Raw genomic sequence first — 20,520 nt, 5'->3', positions numbered from 1 at the left:
TCTCTGATCATGAAACAGAATAGCCCAGACAAGTTGAAACAGAGAATTTTGTTCTGAGAAATTCCAGTTGCAACTGAGGGCAAGGACAAATCTTACTAATGAAAAGAAGAAAGAAGGAAGAAGGAAGAAGGAAGAAAAAGAAGGAGGAGGAAAAGAAGGACTATTTAGTAAGTTAAGTCCCTGAGAATTCTTCCTGTGAACATGTCCTTGAATTCTAGCTACGAGGCTTATCCTTCAGGCAACACTGTAGAAAACAAGGACAATGTGTTGGGTTTTTTATTATTGAGTCAGTAATTTCAAGAAAAAAGAAATGAAAAAAAAAGGTCAAGACTTCATTTATTTTGGAAACTATAGGTGGACCAATTGGACAGTCTGTCTAGGCTTTTTTTTTTTTTTTTTAAGGATGCAAGGTACATGTGGTTACTTTGCATTTCTGTTGGCCAATATCTCTGAATATTTTCCCCCATCTGTGAGATAAAATAGACATCTAATCAAAATGGTGCCAGTACAAAGTATAATCTTTGTTTTTGCACTTCAAATATATTAACATTTTCTTCCAAGTTCAGATAAACCATTTTTTAATTACAAACAACTGCTTCTATGGAAAAATGGAGTTTGAAGTATCTTGAATAGACAATAAACTGAATAAAATCACTGGGCACATGTGCTGAGATAAAAAAAAAAAGTTAAAGTCGAGCATACAGGAAGGAAGATTTTTGGGAAATTCCTGAGCAAAACTTGCATCTCACTGTTAAGTCTCAGTCCTTACTAGGTAAAAAGTATAGTCATTTTGATTATTATAGTCCATAAACAGAAAACACATTTTCATAGGGTTTGAGAGCTAAATATGAACTTAGAAGGCACTGTGTCCTACTCTCAGAAAACTGAATGCCATGGAAGGTAAATTACTTCCTAGGATCCCATATCTTCTAACGACAGAGCCAAACACAACCCAAATTCTTGTGTAGTCCTAACGGTGCAGATTTCCCAAATTGTCAGGACACTTAAATAACACCTTCTATTTGAAAAACTGAAATGAAACCATTTCATCAGCAGACCTGCATTTGAATTTCCTCTCCCATACTCATTATGTGACCCTGGGGAAATAATATTTTAGTTTTTACATATAAAATTGGAATCTTGGGGTGCGTGGGTGGCTCAGTTGGTTAAGCACCTGCCTTCGGCTCAGGTCATGATCCCAGGGTCCTGGAATGGAGCCCCTTGGCCAGCTCCCTGCTCAGCGGGGAGCCTGCTTCTCCCTCTCCTGCTCCCCTGCTTGTGCTAGCTCATTCTCTCTATCTGTCAAATAAATAAATAAAATCTTAAAAAAAAAATGGAATCTTGGGGCACCTGGGTGGCTCAGTCAGTTAAGTGTCCAACTCTTGATTTCAGCTCAGGTCATGATTTCAGGGTCCTGAGATTGTGCACCGTGTAGGGCTCTGTGCTCAGTGGGGAGTCTGCTTGGGATTCTCTCTGCCCCTCCCCCCCAGCTCACATGTGTGCATGCTCTCTCTCTCAAATAAATAAATAAATCTTCATAAAATTAGAATCTTGATTTTACTATACTTTATGTTGGACTTGTGTTAAACAGTATGAAGAAAGAATTAAATTATCCAGTGAACTTTTTCAACCTATTAGGGATAAATTGACACATAAATTCTCAATGCATTATTAAATTCTGGAGCCATTACACAAGTAGACAAATGGTTTAGTTGTACAAAAAAGAAGGAGTGATGAATTATACCTCTGGGATCCATGAAAAACTTCACAGGGAAGGTTATATGAACTTACTCCTGAAAGAACAGTAGGTTTTATCCATAAGGTGGTCTGGAGACTGATGTTGGCAGGAAGAGAGTGGCAGATGCAGTGATGGGGAGCATTTCAGAGACTATGCTTAGGGAAAACAAATCCTAAGAACTGCAAGAATTCTAATACTTGATAGTGACATCTGAGGAGAATGTCATTAAGAGTTGATGCTGAAAAGCCAGGAGAAGCAGAGTTTGATGTCTCCTTAGACAATATCCAGGTGACTGGATATTTTGTTTTCCTTTTATAGGCAAAAGCAAGTAACTAAAACAAATAGTGTAGTATTTGTTTTATAAACTTATAAAAAATTGTGAACAACGGATTGGATGGAATACATACTCAATTCTAAACCAGCTAGGTAATTATTGTAACAGTCCTATCTCTAAAGTTAGTGCAGTCATTTATGGGAATGTAACTGATGACTAGGTACACAGGTCTTAGCAGAGGTAGATTAGAAAGTGATGTTCACACAGAATGTGAGAAAGAGAATTACTATCTATATTCTGGTGACTGACTTTCTGATCATGCAAACTGTGATACAATTCCTTGAGATTGGGAATAGTGGGAAATGGAGTATTTGGCAGGGAGAAAGTAGGGGAAAATGGAAATGTTAATTAGATAGTTGCATATGTGGATGAAATTCAGGAAAAGGAAAAAAATTGTTCAGGACAGAAAAATCACCCAGGTTTAACACGTATAATGAGAAGAAAAGAGTGGCAATAATAAGATTCCACTGGACTTTTAAAAAATATTGATAAATAATAGAACATTTTGGTAACACTAAATTCAAATATCACAGATAAAGTCTAAATTTCACTTGAGCTCTGCAAATGTGCCATAAAAAGGAGTGCACTTCCAATTTAAGTTTGCTGAATCTATAAGTAGCTCTGATATTTTTCTCTACTTTATTTTTACAAGGAAGGGCTTTATCACAGCAACAAGCCCCAAAAGTACATATTTAAAGCAGAAAATGTTAGATTTTTTTACTTGCTATACACATTCAGAATCAGTTTTCTTCTGTACATGAAAATGTTGCTGGGAGTCCCTGAAATATTCTCAATAATCATAACATGTTCACTTAAAATTAAACCATTCTGAGCCATGAAAATTGCTAATTATTTTACCCAATTCTTCCAAAAAACAAACACTTTGACCCATTTGTATTTTCTTCTAATGGATTGCATTATTCATATGAGTGAAAGAGTGAGGAGGCAATGGAACAGCACATGGTATGGGATTTCTCCAGATTTATGGTCAGTCATTACTCAGATAGTTGATGTTTCCCTGGGTAAGAGTCAAGTAGCTGTCTCCAAATGTAACTTTTCCCCCCAGTGGAACAAGTCATGTCAATGTATCTTTGATATGCTGATCTGTACCATTTCTGTAGAACCTTTAAAACTATACAACCCGGGATGAATTTTAGTATACTCACAATAAGGACAGTAAAGCCAAATACCTGAATCAACTTCCATGATCAAACTATGTGTTTGAACGGATTTTTCAAGAAATTTAAATCACAATAATCATAATACAAGGCATATATCTATTTAAACAATCTGTTTAAACAAATTTTTAGAAGCCTTTTAAACACAATATCCTTTGTGGACATATATGTCTCATAGGAAAAGAAAAATACATAGCATATCTAAAATGGCATCCAATTAAGCAATACTCATGAGTAGTGTATATCCTTTAAAGTAGTATCAAGAAAAAAATACAAGATATTTTAATGTTTTTTTTCTCCTAAACATCACAATAGAATGAATAATTTTGTGATTTTAAAGTTATTTTCACATTCAGGTATAATTTTTAAATTATTTCACTATAATTCTACATAGAACTTTGGTGTTTCAGATGTCTGGGGATTTATAAATGTCATCTACAAGCTCAATTGTGATTATGATTCAATTTCATACAGCCAATTTTTATCAGTTTTGCATATTAAAAGAATAATTTTTGACTATTTTAAATATGAAATCTTTGATTTGATATCAACCTAACAAATATACCTGATTGTACATGATGTGTTTAATTAGTTTGATGAATATTTATAGTTGGTTTAAGTTTGCTTATTGGGTATTTAAGAGGTAAACCTTTTCTTTTTTTTATCTACTGTCTTTAAATGTACCTTAGTCTATGCCAACAATATAAAATGAGTTAATCAACTACCCCTGTAATGCTAGACTAAAAAGATTTTTATCTTAAGTGTGAAATTCAGAATGACATACCGGAAAGTGTACCAAAATATTTCACTTCACTTTGCATGTGGAAACCCAAGCTAAGACAAATCAAAGATATGCATCTTTCCATTAGGAAAATGTTCCTCTCAGGAAAATATGTCATGACGATAAACCAGATATTAATCAACAAATTATATTCTATGCTCTATTAGTCATTATGTAGGTCATGTGTACATAAAAAATGTGTTTGTGCAAGGGAAATTGGATTGGCAAGAAATACTGTACTGCTTATTTCCTTAAGTTCTATTACTGATGATTGAAACCCTGAGAGAGAGAAAAGGCACTCACCGTAGGTTGCTATTCCTCTGTAGTTTCCTGTAAAATACTATGAACATCTCTACTAAGAAACAGTGGGTACAATCTACTTTTGAATTTAGATATTATAGCAGATCGGAATAGTGTTTGCTACGGACAGACTAGAGGAGTGTTTTATATCCACTCTTAATCAAAGTCTACAAATCTACATAAGTAAATTAATAGATACATAATAATGATAAGGCAAGCATTACTCATGATTCAGACACACTGGAGTAAAAAATAGACCAGTAAAAGCCAGGCCTAGTTATAATGGACAAGAGCCAGGATGGCAAAGGGCCACTGGGGAAGGGGGATGATAGCAGTTCTATTCTGATAAATAACCGTCTAGATAAAAAAGAAAATCTATCTTTCTAGTCCAGTACCAACACTACCTCCCTGAATGTGTGGGCACATTGGCTCAGAGTAATTATATCTGGGCCATGAAGAAGGGCATATACTATCCCAAGGATAGTTAGTAAAAAACACATGGCCAGTACTATACCCATTTGGGTAGAAACTTGGTATAAGCATGGAGTGTTTTTTCTGCCCAGTTTGGCTGTAACAGATACTTACAATATTAGTTTTTTAACCAAAATAGAAGTTTATTGCTTTCTGACATTAATATTTTCAGGAAGAAAATGGAGGTTTTGCCTGTGAAATCCTCAGGAAGTAAGACTACTTCTACTGTGTTACTTGGTCCTGTGCTAGCCCCATTCTTAAGGTCATCTCATAGTTCAAAATGGCTGTTCCAGCTCAAGCCATATTTTCTGCATTCCAGATAGCAGGAAGAAAGAAGATAGAAATAAGAATAGACAGGAGTCTTTCACTTTTAAAGAAGATTTATAGAAGCAACTACACGACATTTTGTTACTACAACCCATTGGCCACACCTAAGTATCAAAAGAGGATACAAAGTGTAAACTGTTTCCAGGGTAGCCAGTGCTGCATGGTAAAGATACCTATAGTATCAACCCAGCCTAAAAATACCTATAATATAACATAAATGTTAAGCATTTGACTAAGTGCTTAAGAGAAATAAGTTTAAGAAGCAATGCCAGGGGTGCCTGGGTGGCTCAGTTGGTTGAGTGCCCGACTCTTGATTTTAGCTCACGTAATGATCATGGTCATGGGATCTAGCTTCGTGTCACGCTTAGCAGGAGTCTGCTTCAGATTCTCTCTCCCACTGCCTCTGCCCCTCCCCCCTTCTAAAAAATAAGAAGCAATGCCATACATTATAAAAAGTAAAAAGATTAAAGAACTCCAAACAAATATAGTTCTACACAGTTAATGATCATTGCTACAATTCCACATCACTTATGCAGTTTATATTTCTCTACATTGACAGGAAAAAAGAAATATAACAATAACCCATGAGCCATTTGAACTTCATCACAATCATTTAATTTTTTAAATAAACTGAAATACTGCCAATTTTTTCTCTGTTCAAAATTATAATTTCATGTAAAAGATTTCCTCTCCCTCCCCATTTGAATAACTCAGAGTAAAATTATGCTTTTACAATCAAGATCTGACATATGCCATTTTAACTGGCAAAATAGAGGATTTAAAATTAACCTTATAGAACTATAAATAGAAATAGAGGGTTTGCAATTGACTGTAGGGATATAAATGAAGAATAAATCAGGCCAAAGGAACATCAGCTCCCATCAATGATCAGAGAAATTCAACCTAAAGTATTTTTTTTTTGTCCTAAACTATTCAGAGAACTGCAGCTCTCTAAAGCTGTTACAGATATGCTTGCAAAATAATTCTTTCAGACCACAATAATTTGAGAACTACCCCACAAAACACACACATCTGCAACTGTCTACAGAATTCAGACTGTGAAGTCGACCAATTTAAATCATATCTCCTCTTTTTTTTTTGCTGAGTAGGTATTTCCTTCTTGTCTCCTGAATGAGCAAAACTCTGTAATTCATAGTTTTTAAACTGTTTAATAAAGGCTTTGAGCAAGGAAGTTGCCTCAAACTGGTAGGCCACAGATTTTGAAGAGCTGACGGATAGGTTAAGACTGCCTTCTCAGTTACTTGCCAGTGCTACATTTTGAGCATATAATTGGATAACGCTTTTCTCTTCTCCAAAAAGTCTCGGGATTTTACAGTGACATTCCCAGTGTCAGCAGTGGCTTCATCAACAGTTACGTAAAATGTGAAGGCGCCACCAGGAAGTCCTGTTTCACACTTCAGAAAAACTAATGTTAGTAGATGTGTGGGTGTGGAAAAATAAGCTGTGCATTGTAGCAAGGCTTGTAATGGAATGTTTGGAAAAAAAAAAGATTTCCAGAATATCATTGTTTAGGCAGTGGACAACCTAGTGATTCTGTGAAAAATGAACACTTTTGAGGAATAAGGTTTATTTTTTCATCTGTTTCAGGCACAAATTTCTTCTATTCTTAATGTGAATTATATGCAATGGAGATTAAAAATCATTTTGTAAGTGGTTGATAATCTAATGTCAATTCCAGTCTTTCTGTTCCTCATAGGCAGAGCTTTTTGAAAGCTAAAAATACCATCAATAAATAGAACACTACACCAGGATTCTTTAAATAATAATTCTAAGAGTCAAAGTAAATGGCCTAAAGTACACTAGAAATGAAATGTTATATTTAACCCTTAGTGCACACTGGACAAATGAATGAAGAAAGCAGAACTTAAGATGTATTTTTGATAAAAAAATAAGCATGATAGTACTATTTTTGTTTCTGCATGGGCCCTATTAAGAGTAAACACAATAATGATATTTGATGTACGACTATCAAATGAGACACAATCTTAATTAACTTACAAGTGCATGTTTTTGGCATATGATTTTTCCAGTTTGCAGAAAAATCTCTTCCTAAACTGTTGGATGGACAATTACTTTACGGTACTTCCCCCACACTTCAAAAAAGCATTTTCCATAAAATATTTCAGTTGTAGTTCAGCAGGGGGACTTCTACTCAAAATAGCATCTTACTGAATACTGGCTTTCATTTTCAAAGCAACTTCAAGTTTTAACCATAAATACAAATTATTACTTAGATTTATGATTTTGTTTACTTGTTTGTTTTGTGTTTTGAGAACAGTGTGCTATAGGGAAAGCCACACAGGCAAATCCAAACTTTTAAGGATAGGGATGCCTCCTTGTGGTTAAGACCAAGGAGACTCGTAAACTACTGAGAAACTGAGAAATTGAGATTGAAAGTTGCCTTGCAGGATTAAGACTTTCTAAATCACCTTGGAAAAAGAATCTATCCATAACTTGCTTCCTGAAACTTCTTGACAGGATACCAGGCAGGAAAGAAATTCATCCTTAAGACGTATTTGAGATACACTAATGTGGCTCCAAAAACCAATGCACAACATCTAGTTTCAGCTGTAATATGTAAAGAGCTTTAAAGACATCATTCAATCCCCTATAGATAGAACGTAAAAGTTGAACAAACTAAAAATCGGTAATTTCTGGGACCCATCAGAGAACTGAATTCCCAGGACAAACATTCCCTGAGATCCGGTGAAACAAGTGAACCTGGAGTGATAGTCAAGATCGAGAACAAGCCAATGGAGCCCTCAACTGACAGGGACAATTACAAGGTGGATTTGATGGATTGTTAAAGGCTAAGTATGGACTTAGGTGAAAGTGGGAAACTTCTTGGGGGCTGCAGTCTTTAGGTGATTCCATACTTTCATGGGATTTATATTCGAGAATCCCATTAGTTTTCCTCATGAAGATGTAAGAAAGAAAGATCCCCACAGGTCTCTAGGAGAGGGAGAAGAGTAATTCTTGTTAATCATACCACTACACCACAAGCATTCTTCTAACAAAGGCCTACTATTCTGGGGAAGACTTTTTTTTTTTTTTTTTCCTGGGGAAGACTTTATCAGAATCTTGTTCCAGAGCCTTGATAAAAGATCATTCCTCCCAGGTAGCCTCCTCCAGACTTTCTGTCTCACATAGGAGGGGAAACAACAATAAGAGATATCATGAAGTTCAGAGGCCAGGGACACAGGCCCACTAAAGGACTGAGATAAATTGAAAGTTTATAGAAACTTCCTCCTCAACATATTAACACCATATCAACAGGACCCAAATATAACAACTGTGGATTACAGCTGAAAAAACTAAAAGACACAGACTCTCTCCAAGGAGGAGAACTAAGGAAGCCCAAAGTCAAGAAGAGTGACAAAAACAAGAACCATCAAGAAACTTAAAGCTTCTGGCATTTAAACTGTGGCAAACAGAAAACAAAGCCCAATTCCTACTCCGATGAACATAAATCTTCACACCAGAGAACTATTTTACCTCAGTCCTATTATTGGATGCAACATGTTTGGTTCCTAACAAAAATCATAAGGCATGCCGAAGGCTAGGGGGAAAACAATAGTTTGAAGAAACAAAGCAAGCATGAGGACCAGACTATGACATAACACAGATGTTGGAATTACCAGACAACTTAGAAATAAATACGATTAATAAGCTAATGGCTTTAATGGATAAAGCAGATAATAAGAAAAAAATAAAGGGTAATGTAAGTTGAAAGGTGGAAATTTTAAGAAAGAATAAAAGGGAAATTTACAAATAAAAATACTGTAATAAAAATGAAGAATATCTTGATGATCTCATTAGTATATTGGATTTAGGTAAAAAATCAGTGAGCTTGAAAGATACATCAACAAAAACTTTCCAGATTTAAATAAAAAAATAGAAGAGATTATCTAAGAATTAAGAGAGAATTTAAAAAGCTGTACCATATACATAACTGAAACAAAACAAAGAATGAAGTATGAGAAATATTTGAAGAAATATGGCTGTGAAATTTCCAATATGAAGGAAATATAAGAAGATCCAGGAAGCTCAAAGAACCCTAAGCAGTATAAATAACAACAACCACTCCCAACCACAAAAAAACCCTTATACTTAGGCATATCATAATGAGGCTATAAAAAATCAAAGGTATATTGTATTCAAACTCCAAAAAAGCAAAGGAAAAAAAGACAATTTTTTTTTGAAAAAGCAAAAGACATTTGAACAAAAAAGAATCAGCTCAAGTATTTCCTAAGAAACAATGCAAACAAGAAGACAATGGTGTGAAATATTTAGTGTTGAAAGAAAAGGAAAGGAAAAACCTAAAATTCTATGCCAGTGAAATTATGCTTCAAAAGTTAAGAGTAATAAATATTTTTACACTAAATACAAAACAAAACAAAATCTGAGGGAATTTATCAACAGCAGACAGGAGCTACAAGAAATATTGAAAGATTTTTTTCAGGCAAAGGAAAAATGATATAGATCATAAGTATGGATCTACATGAAGGAAGGAAAAGCAATGAAGAAAGAATAGATGAAAGTTAAATTAAGTATTTCCTTTTCCTATTTTTAATTGATTTAGAAGATAATTGAAAGTAAGAATTGTAACAGTGCATTACATGATTATAACATATAGTTAAGTAAAAAGAGTGAAAGTATTTATCATAAAGGAAAGGAGAGAGGGATTTGGACTACTCTAATACAAGGTACCTATTACATGTGAAGGTGAGTAGTGTCATTTTAAAGCAGATATAGGCTATTTAAAAACCTCCAGGGAGGGGTGCCTGTGTGGCTCAGTCATTAAGCGTCTGCCTTCTGCTCAGGTCATGATTCCAAGGTCCTGGGATGGAACCCTGCATCGGGCACCCTGCTCCACGGGAAGCCTGCTTCTCCCTCTCCTGCTCCTCCTGCTTGTGTTCTCTCTCTTGAGTGTCTCTTTCAAATAAATAAATAAAATCTTAAAAACAAAAAAAATTAAAAACCTCCAGGGAAATTGCAATTAAAAAAAAAAAAGGAGAGAAGTGTAATTGATATCCTGGGGAACAAAATAAAATGGAATCACATAAAATACACCCTTTAAAAACAGAACACAGAAAAAGGGCCTCTGTCAATGAACAGAATATAATTATAAACCTGGTTGTTATTGATCCTGGTTGTTATAGTATATCAATAATCACTTTAAATGTGATTGGTTTATATATATTAATAATCACTTTAAATATGACTGGTTTAAATATACCTATTAAAAGACAACAATTGTCAGGGTGAATAAAGAGAAAAAAAAAAAGAACCAGATTGGTTAAAAGTAAAGAGATAGAGAAATATATAAAATGCTAACACTAATCAAAAGAAACTTAGAGCACCTATTCAGACAAATCTGACTCCGAATCAAAGAAAAGTATCAGGAATAAAGATATACATTACATAGTGATAAAGAAGTCAACCCTCCAAAAAGACATAATAATCCTAAATGTGTATGCACCTAACAAAACAGCATCAAAATGCATGAGGAAAAACTTATAGAAGTGAAAGGACGACAGAGTATCTATTTTAACATTGCAGAGTTTAACATTTCTCATCAATAATGAATAATCTGAGGTGGAAAAATCATGAAGGCTACCTTTGACCTGAACAACATTATTATCAGATTGATCTAATTGATATCACCCAAAGACAGCAAAAGGGAAATTTACAGCACAATATACATTTCTTAGGCTCACATGGAATATTCATCACATACACATTAGGTCTGGGGCACCTGGGTGGCTCAGTCAGTTGAGCGTCTGCCTTCAGCTCAGGTCATGATCTCAGGGTCCTGGGATGGAGCCCCATGTCAGACTCCCTGCTCAGCAGGAAGCCTGCTTCTCCTTCTGCCTGCCACTCCCCCTGTTGTGCTCTCTGTCTCTGTCTCTGTCTCTGTCTCAAATAAATAAATAAAATACTAAAAAAAAAAGGACAATTGGGTCATAAAACTCACTTTAATAAATTTAGAAGAATAGAAATCATATGAAGTCTGTTCTCAAACAAATTGGAATTAAACAAATCAAAACAGAAAGATAGGTGGCAGATCTCAAAAATTAAGGAAATTAAACAATACTTCTTTTTTAAAGATTTTATTTATTTGACAGAGAGAGACACAGCGAGAGAGGGAACACAAGCAGGGGGAGTGGGAGAGGGAGAAGCAGGCTTCCTGCCGAGCAGGGAGCCCGATGCGGGGCTCAATCCCAGGACCCTGAGATCATGACCTGAGCTGAAGGCAGATGCTTAAGGACTGAGCCACCCAGGTGCCCCAATTAAACAATACTTCTAAATAACACAGAATACAAAGAAATGTCTGAAGAAATTTAAAATATTTGAACTAAATTATAATTAAAATACAATTTACCAATATTTGCAGATTGCAGTGAAAGCTGTGTTTAAAGGAAAATTTGTAGCAGTGAAAATATATTAGGGAAGAAAAGGATCTAAAATTAACAATCTAAGGCTTTCATTTTGGGAAACTACAAGCCTTAAACAAGATAAGAAAATAAATAACAAAAATTATCAGGAATTATAGAAATGAAGAACAGTAAACAGAGGAAAACCAATAAAAAAAATCCGATCCTTTAACAAGATCAATAAAATTGATTAAACTCTAGCCATATTAACCAAGGAAAAAAAAATGAAAATACACATCACTAATATCAGAAATTAGATAAATTAGATGGAATCGTCACTATTATTGAATAGATAGTAGGATAATAAAATATGTTATAAACAAGTCTGTCATTTCCAATCTGGTATTTTATATAATATGGACCTATTTGTTGAAAGATGCAAATGCAAAAACACACAAGGAAAAACAGATAACCTAATTAGCCCTGTATCTATTAAAGAAATTGAAACAATAATTAATGATCTTCCAAAACTTAAATCAACAGGTCCAGATGGTTGCACCAGTGAATTCTACTGAACATTCAGGAAAGTAGTGATACCAATTCTCTATAGTTATCTTTCAATAACAGAAGCAGGATGAATTCTTCCTAATTAGCTATATAATGCCAGAATTACCCTAATACCAAAACCAGATAAACAGTATCTCTCATAAACCAGATGCAAAAAATTTTAACAAAATATTAGCTAATCTAACCCAACAATGTATAAAATGCACATCACATCTAGCAGGATTTAATAAATAAATGGGGAAGAAGACACAAATGTCATATGCAAAAGAATTCCAAATAATGTATGTAAGTACTCTGTCCTCAAGAAAATGGACTAACGTCATTAACCAAGAGGAAAATGCAAATCAAAACCACAGTGAAGATGTCACCTCACACCTGTCACAATGGCTATTACCAAAAAGATATAACAAGTGTTGGTGAAGATGTGGAGAAAAGGGAGCCCTTGTACACCATTAGTGGAATGTACATTAGTACAGCCACTATGGAAAACACTATGGCTCTTCCTCAAAAAAAAATAAACAACCATATAATCCAGCAATTCCACTTCCAGGTATTTATCCAAATTAAATAAAAACACTAATCCAAAGAGACAATGCACTCTTATATTTATTGTAGCATTATACACAATAGACAAACTATGGAAACACTAAGTAGGCATCAGTAGATGAATAAAGAAGATATGGTATGTGTGTATGTGCATATATGTATATAAATATGAATTTATTATATAAAATATTTGCATATAAATATATACTTACATATGTATATACACATACACACACATACACACAATTGGATATGTATATACATATACACAATGTGTACATATACACATATACATATACATATATGTATATACACATACAAACAGTAGAATATCACTCAGCCATAAAAAAGAATGAAATACTGACATTTGCAACGATGTCAATGAGCCATAGAAAGATGGATGAAATAGGTGAAGGGCATTAAGAGGTATAATCTTCCAGTTATAAGATAAATAAGACATGGAATGGAATGTACAGCATAGGGAATATAGTCAAATAATGTAATAGGTTTTATGGTAACAGATGCTAACTAGACTTACTGTGGTGGCCATTTTGTAATGTGTATAAATATTGAATCACCATGTTGTACCCCTGAAACTAATACAATATTGTAGGTCAATTACTCTTCAATAAAAAGTTAAGTAAAAATGCTCCCAGAACTTGTTCATAACCATTAGGAAAGATGGGACAGACCACTCAGCGTAAAAGGGGTTTGAAACAAAAATTCAGTTCATTGTAGCAAAATAAAAGTATATTTGTTGCAAAAAAAGAGAGAGAGAGAAGAAAGTGCATTATAATTTCCTCCTATCCCGTAAGTGTGGACTATTCATAGTGACTTTCATCCAAAGAGTACAGTGTGCAAAGGGGTAGGGTTACTTTACAGTGTAGAGAACTGACAAACACCATCTCAATCCAGGTGATCAAATAGACAACAGTGATAAGTCATATTGATAGTTTGGACCCTTGATGTGATGTGATGAAAAAAGCAATGTAACTGTGTGGTACCACAAGTGAATTAGTCTAGTTTAATCATGAGAAAAACACTAGGCAAATCCTGAGAGACATTCTAGAAAATACCTAATTACACTCAGAAGCATCAAGGTCATCCCAAACAAACTCCTAGAGAATGCCACAACCAATAGGAGCCTAATAAGATATCAGTACCAAATGTAATGTATTGCGCTAGATTTGATCTCAGAAAACAAAAATAACATTAGAGACAAATGAGAAAATCTTAATGTTAATTCTAGTTAATAATAGTGTATCAAGGGGCGCCTGGGTGGCTCAGGCGGTTAAGGGTCTGCCTTCTGCTCAGGTCATGATCCCAAGGTCCTGGGATGGAGCCCCACATCGGGCTCCCTGCACAGCAGGGAGCCTGCTGCTCCCCCTGCTTGTACTCTCTCTCTCTGTGTCAAATAGATAAATAAATAAATCTTAAAAAAATAATAGTGTATCAATGTTGGTTCATTAATTGTAACAAATATAACATACCAATGTAAGATGCTACTAACAGGGGAATATGGATGTGGAATATATGGAAGTTCTCTGTTCTAGACTGAATATAATTCTGTAAAGCAAAACTGTCCTGAAATATTTAAAACTTATTTTTTTTTAAGATTTTATTTATTTATTTGAGAGAGAGAATGAGATAGAGAGAGCATGAGAGTGGGGAGGGTCAGAGGGAGAAGCAGACTCCCTGCCGAGCAGGGAGCCCGATGCGGGACTCGATCCAGGGACTCCAGGATCATGACCTGAGCTGAAGGCAGTCGCTTAACCAACTGAGCCATCCAGGCGCCCTAAAACTTATTTTTTTTAAATGGCAGATTCTGGAGCAAAAATATAATTAAGTCCAATGCAATGTAGCTTATTTCCTCCTTCATCCCAGGGACTTTTGCAGAATTCCTGTGGGATAGACATTTTGGGACAGATTAAATAGGATTCTAATAGAATTACAGACTTCAGGGAAAAAAAAATGATATACTTTTTCTCCCACCTACTGACTCAGCCAGATGACTGATAATGCAGAATGGAAAAGCAGTTATTACAAAATCAACAGCAGGAGTACAGGACATATCAGTAAATGACCAAAGATGTTTAATAAGGTCACCTCCAATCAAAGATGAAATGATGGGTGTTAACGTGTTGAGAAAGACTATGATCTCTAACAAACTGAAGCATGCATTAGGAATCCACTATGTAGTGTTTGAGGGTCAACTTAGATTTACTCTGTTGTTACTGCTATTACGATGCTATTATACCATTGGCTGATAGGGCCTGAAGAAATCAGATGCAGACAGAAGATTAATGTTAATAGACAAAATACAGTACAACAAAACCAACAGAACAATATAAGCAATATATTTCAAAGGCAAATCACTTCTTTTTTTTTTTTATTAAAGGCTATTTCAATTATCACAAATAAAATGTCATAAACCTGGAGGAATTCAAAGAAAAAATAATCCATGCTCAACTTAGTGTCAGTGGTATCCCTTTTTAGGGTCTCTTATGCATTGCAGAGAGAAATCAGGAGCTCTATTTCCCCAAATGTAGTTCTGAGGCCGGATAAACCATTATGAGATACTTGTCCCAGAGTTACAAGGTGGAAGGGGAAATGACCTCTGAGGCAGGTGGAAGCAGATCTTGCACAAAAGCTGAGCCTTGAGGCTCACATATGCTGGTGCTGTCAGCAGCTGAGAAAGGACTTTTTTTTTGTTTGTTTGTTTTGTTTTTTAAGATTTTATTTATTTATTTGAGAGAGAGAATGAGAGACAGAGAGCATGAGAGGGAAGAGGGTCAGAGGGAGAAGCAGACCCCCCGCTGAGCAGGGAGCCCGATGCGGGACTCGATCCCGGGACTCCAGGATCATGACCTGAGCCGAAGGCAGTCGCTTAACCAACTGAGCCACACAGGCGCCCTGAGAAAGGACGTTTAAGAGGTCTTGTCAAAAATGCTGAGATCTACCACCACTTCAGAGAAAGGTCAGGAAAATGGCCTGCTTGAACAGCTAACAATATCCTGATGAGATTGGTGACATTTACTGCGGCTTCCATGTGAGTGCCTGTGAATCAACTATTTTGCGGAACTTCTTCCTGGCCTTCCTCACCTAACCCTCCAACAATGGGTGGATTAAGATGGCCTGGATTAAGTCATTCCTCTCAGAAATCCTAGAGTGGCTGTTGTTTTCCGAAGTGAAACATGATTTTTCAACTAAATGGGTAATAACAAATATACATTTAAAGGATATAAAGTTATATAATCACTCTTCAAGGATTTGAGAGAAATGTATTCTATGGAATACCAACTGATTTGTGGCCTTTTACTATCTTAGAATCAGAATGATAAATGATATGTTTAATATTTCTAGGCCCCCATTTTTTCAACTCTAAAGTGACACTAGACACTGGCCAAAAACATTTCTAGTTGTCACTCTGCAAGTCCAGAATATTAAGATTAACTAGATTAGGGAGTAGATGATGAAGACTAATTTTTCAGTTAGAAATATTGTTGGTGCAGGGAATTACCAGAATGGATAATTTGTTTTGACATAATAAATCACCTCTGTCTTCTAATTTAACTTTTTCTTTAGTGAAATATAATTATAAAATATAATGGACAGAATCTTTCTAACCATCTCAAATCCTTTGTACTTTTCATGTATATGATGAATTCCTGTGATTCCATACCTTTCATACATTGGCAGTAAACATTTCAGCTGACCTTTCAAGGTAAGAAATAATTAATCAAAATTCTATCTTAATTTTATACCTTGATGCTGCTAAACCTTAGAAAGCATAACACTCTACTATATTTGGTCACATTGAAAATATAAGATCCTATCTAAGTGCTTCTTACGTCTGCTGTAACAAATGACTGCAAATTTGGGGATGTAAAATATACATTCATTTTCTAACAGGTCTATAAATCAGATGTTTGAATTAGATCTTACAAGGCTGAAATCCAAGTGTCAGCAGGCTGTACTACCTCTGGAAGCTCGAGGGGAGAACCTGTTTCTTTGCCTCTTCTAGCTTCTAGAGCCAGCAGGGTAGTATTACACTTCAGCGGTCACATTGCCTTTTTTCTGTTCTCTGTTGTCAAATCTTCTTCTGTTTCCCTCCAGTAAGTTCACTTTTACATTTAGGACCCACTAGGATAATCCAAGATAATCTTCCTATTGCAAGATCTTTAACAATCACATCTAAAAAGTTAGTTTTGTCATATAACATTCACAGGTTCCAATGATTTGGACTGGGGTATTTTCAAGAGCCATTATTCGTTGTAATACAGCACTCTTAAACTTATAATCACATACTGCTTAGTACTTCTCTTTCTACAGCTAAACTTTCACTCTTCCTAGAGCAAACAATAAAAAAGTACAGCCAAAAAAAAAAAAAAAAAGCCAGTAAGTAGACAGAATGACAAACTTAAAAACTAAAAGTGTTCAATTAACTCAAATAATAGCAGAAAAGAAAGAAAAAAAAAAATACAGGACAGAGAGAATAATTAGAAAATATGTAGGAGGGTGCCTGGGTGGCTCAGATGGTTAAACGTCTACCTTCGGCTCAGGTCATAATCTCAGGGTTCTGGGATCGAGTCCTGCATCGGGCTCCCTGCTCCTTGGGAGCCTGCTTCTCCCTCTGCCTTTCTCTCTCGCTCTATCTCTCATGAATTAAAAAAAAAAAAAATATGTAGGAAAAATAGATATATTTGAAGCATAATAATTAAATTATATGTAAATGGACTATACATTCCAATTAAAAAGGAAGACAGAAATTGTCAGAATAATTAAAAAAAAACTAATTTACAACTACTTGCTTCCAAGTTATGCATTTTATTTTTATTTTTATTTATTTATTTTTTTTTAAAGATTTTATTTATTTATTTGAGAGAGAGAGAATGAGAAGGGGGAGGGTCAGAGGGAGAAGCAGACTCCCTGCCGAGCAGGGAGCCCGATGCGAGACTCGATCCAGGGACTCCAGGATCATGACCTGAGCCGAAGGCAGCCGCCCAACCAACTGAGCCACCCAGGCGCCCTCAAGTTATGCATTTTAAATATGAAGACATAAAAATTTTAAAAATAAAAGACAAAATATAGCATGCAAAATCTAAACTCAAAAACTGAGGTTGATTCATTAGCATCAGACAGACTAGACTTCAGGACAAGTAGTATTACCAGAGGTAAAGAGGGTCACTTCTTAAAGATAAAATGGTCAATGGAATATTCCTAAATATGTACTAAATAACAGAGTTGCAAAGTAAATGGAAACAAAATTGATAGCACTAAAGTTAAAAAAGGATAAACCTACAATCACAATGGAGTATTTCAAATCCATTTCTTAGGAATTGATAAGGCAAAAATATAAAAATATAATGAAGAATATGAAAGTATAATGAAAATAGAATGGTAAAATTTGAACATGATCAACTAAATTGATTTAATTATTATTTATTTATAGAACACTACACAGCTAAAATAAATGGCGGGTCGTAAAACAAACTAAACAAATTATTTAAAGTATTGAAATCATACAGAATATCCACTATGATCCCAACCAAATTGAATTAGAAATCATAAAATATCCAGTTATGTCTCCAAATGTTTGGAAATTAAGCAATATACTCCTAAATAGCCTATTGGTTAAGTACTAAATTACAAGAGAAAATAGAAAATATTTCCAACTAAATGAGAATTGAAGTACAATATATCAAAACTATCAGGGAATGTCTGGGTGTTATAGTCAATTAAGCATCCGACTCTTGGTTTTGGCTTGGTTCATGATCTTGTGGTCCTGGCATAGAGCCCTGCATTGGGCTCTGCACTCAGTGGGGAGTCTGCTTAAGATTCTTTCTCTCCCTCCCCCCCCACTCACATGCTCTCTCTTTCTCTCTCTCTCAAATAAATAAATCTTTAAAAAAAAATCAAGGAATGAGACTAAATCTATATATACAGAGGGAATTATGTAGCTTTAAATGTTAGTATTATAAAGGAGGAAAAATTTAAAATCTATGAGCTAAGTTTTCAACTTAAAAAGCCAGAAGAGCAAATTAAAGAAGCTAGAAGACTATATTTTTTTAAAAAATTTATTTATTTATTTGAGAGAGGCGAGAGAGCACAAGCAGGGGGAGTGGCAGGCAGAGGGAGAGGGAGAAGCAGGCTCCTGCTGAGCGGAGCCCTATGTGGGGCTTGATCCCAGGGCCCTGGGATCATGACCTGAGCCGAAGGCAGACACTTAACCAATGAGCCACTCAGGTGCCCTGCTAGAAGACTATATCAAGGAAGATGTAAGTACAAATTAAAGTTCAATTATTTAGAAGAGAGAAAATGAAATAGCAAAAATAAATGAAGTAGAAAACAAAAAATCTGTGACAGAAGTTACTTCTTTAAGATGATAAATAGAAATGATAGGACTATAGCAAGACTGATCAAGAAAAAATAATTTTGATATCAGAAATAAAAGATCATTACCACATATTCTATAAACATTAAATGTATAATAATAAATATTATGAATAAGGTTATGGCAATAATTAGGAAATCAGAAGAAATGGACAATTCATGGAAAAGCACAATTTTCCAAAACTATTAGAAGAGGAAATAGAAACTTTAAATATGCCTCTATATTTTTTGTCATGAACTCATAATTAAAAATATTCCTGTAAGAAAGCTCAGTCAGCTTTACCAGTAAATTGTTTCAAATATTTAAATAAATTTATTGATTAGAACAAAATACTCCCTAACTCATTTAATCATTTTGTCAAACCTTCCAAAGATGTTACTAAAAAGAAAATTATAGATCAATATCCTCCATGGATTTAGATGCAAATGCAAAAATTTTCAAGAAATATTAGGAAATTATACATAAAATTATGTAATACACAAAAATACAAAAAAAATAATACATAAAAATTAATACAACTTGACTACACATATTAAATCCAGGAATGAAAAGTTGGTTTAACATTTGAAAAAAATTGATCTAAATCACCATATTTAAAAAAACAGCAAACAAACAAAAAAACACGCATCATCCACATAAATGAAGAAAAAGCACTTGCCAAAATTAAATATGTAGGATAAAACCTCTCAGCAAATCAGAAGTGGAAGAGGACTTCCTCATCATTAATAGTGAAATACTGAATGCTTTTCCCCTAAAAAAGTCTCTACTGTCACCTCAGAATGTTCCTTGCGGACCTTGCCTGTACAAAAATACAATAAAAAGGAAGATGATTCATAAAGATTAAAAAGAAGAAATGCAACTCTGTTTATGTGCAAATGACATGACAGTTCACCTTGTAAGGAATAAACAGTAATAATAACAAAGAACCTAGAAGTAGGGGAACACAGCTGATAGGAAGATGTAAGGTCAACAAGAAGTATCTTAAATGTAAAAGCTAAAACTAAAAATCATCTAGAATAAAAGCTAGTGCAATATGTTCAAAAGCATGGGTCAGTAAAAATTTCTTAGATCAAAAATCGAACTTTTTCAAAAGAAAAAAAATTAATTGGACAATATTAATGTTAAAAATATCTTGCCCATAAAGATTACTCATTAAAAAATGAAAGTGAATGGGGCGCCTGGGTGGCTCAGTTGGTTAAGCGACTGCCTTCGGCTCAGGTCATGATCCTGGAGTCCCTGGATCGAGTCCCGCATCGGGCTCCCTGCTCGGCAGGGAGCCTGCTTCTCCCTCTGACCCTCCCCCTCTCATGTGCTCTCTGTCTCTCTCATTCTCTCTGTCTCAAATAAACAAATAAAATCTTAAAAAAAAAAAAATGAAAGTGAAAACCAGTAACTGCAAAGAAAATATTCTTAATACATATCTCTAATAAATAATGTTTTTTCATTTTTTTTTTTTTTAAAGATTTTATTTATTTGACAGAGAGAG

This window comes from Leptonychotes weddellii, chromosome 2, assembly GCF_054177405.1.
Source record: "Leptonychotes weddellii isolate Sample4059 chromosome 2, ASM5417740v2, whole genome shotgun sequence".
Classification (NCBI taxonomy): domain Eukaryota; kingdom Metazoa; phylum Chordata; class Mammalia; order Carnivora; family Phocidae; genus Leptonychotes; species Leptonychotes weddellii.
The sequence above is the reverse complement of the archived record's forward strand: the minus strand, read 5'-3'. Positions refer to the sequence as shown.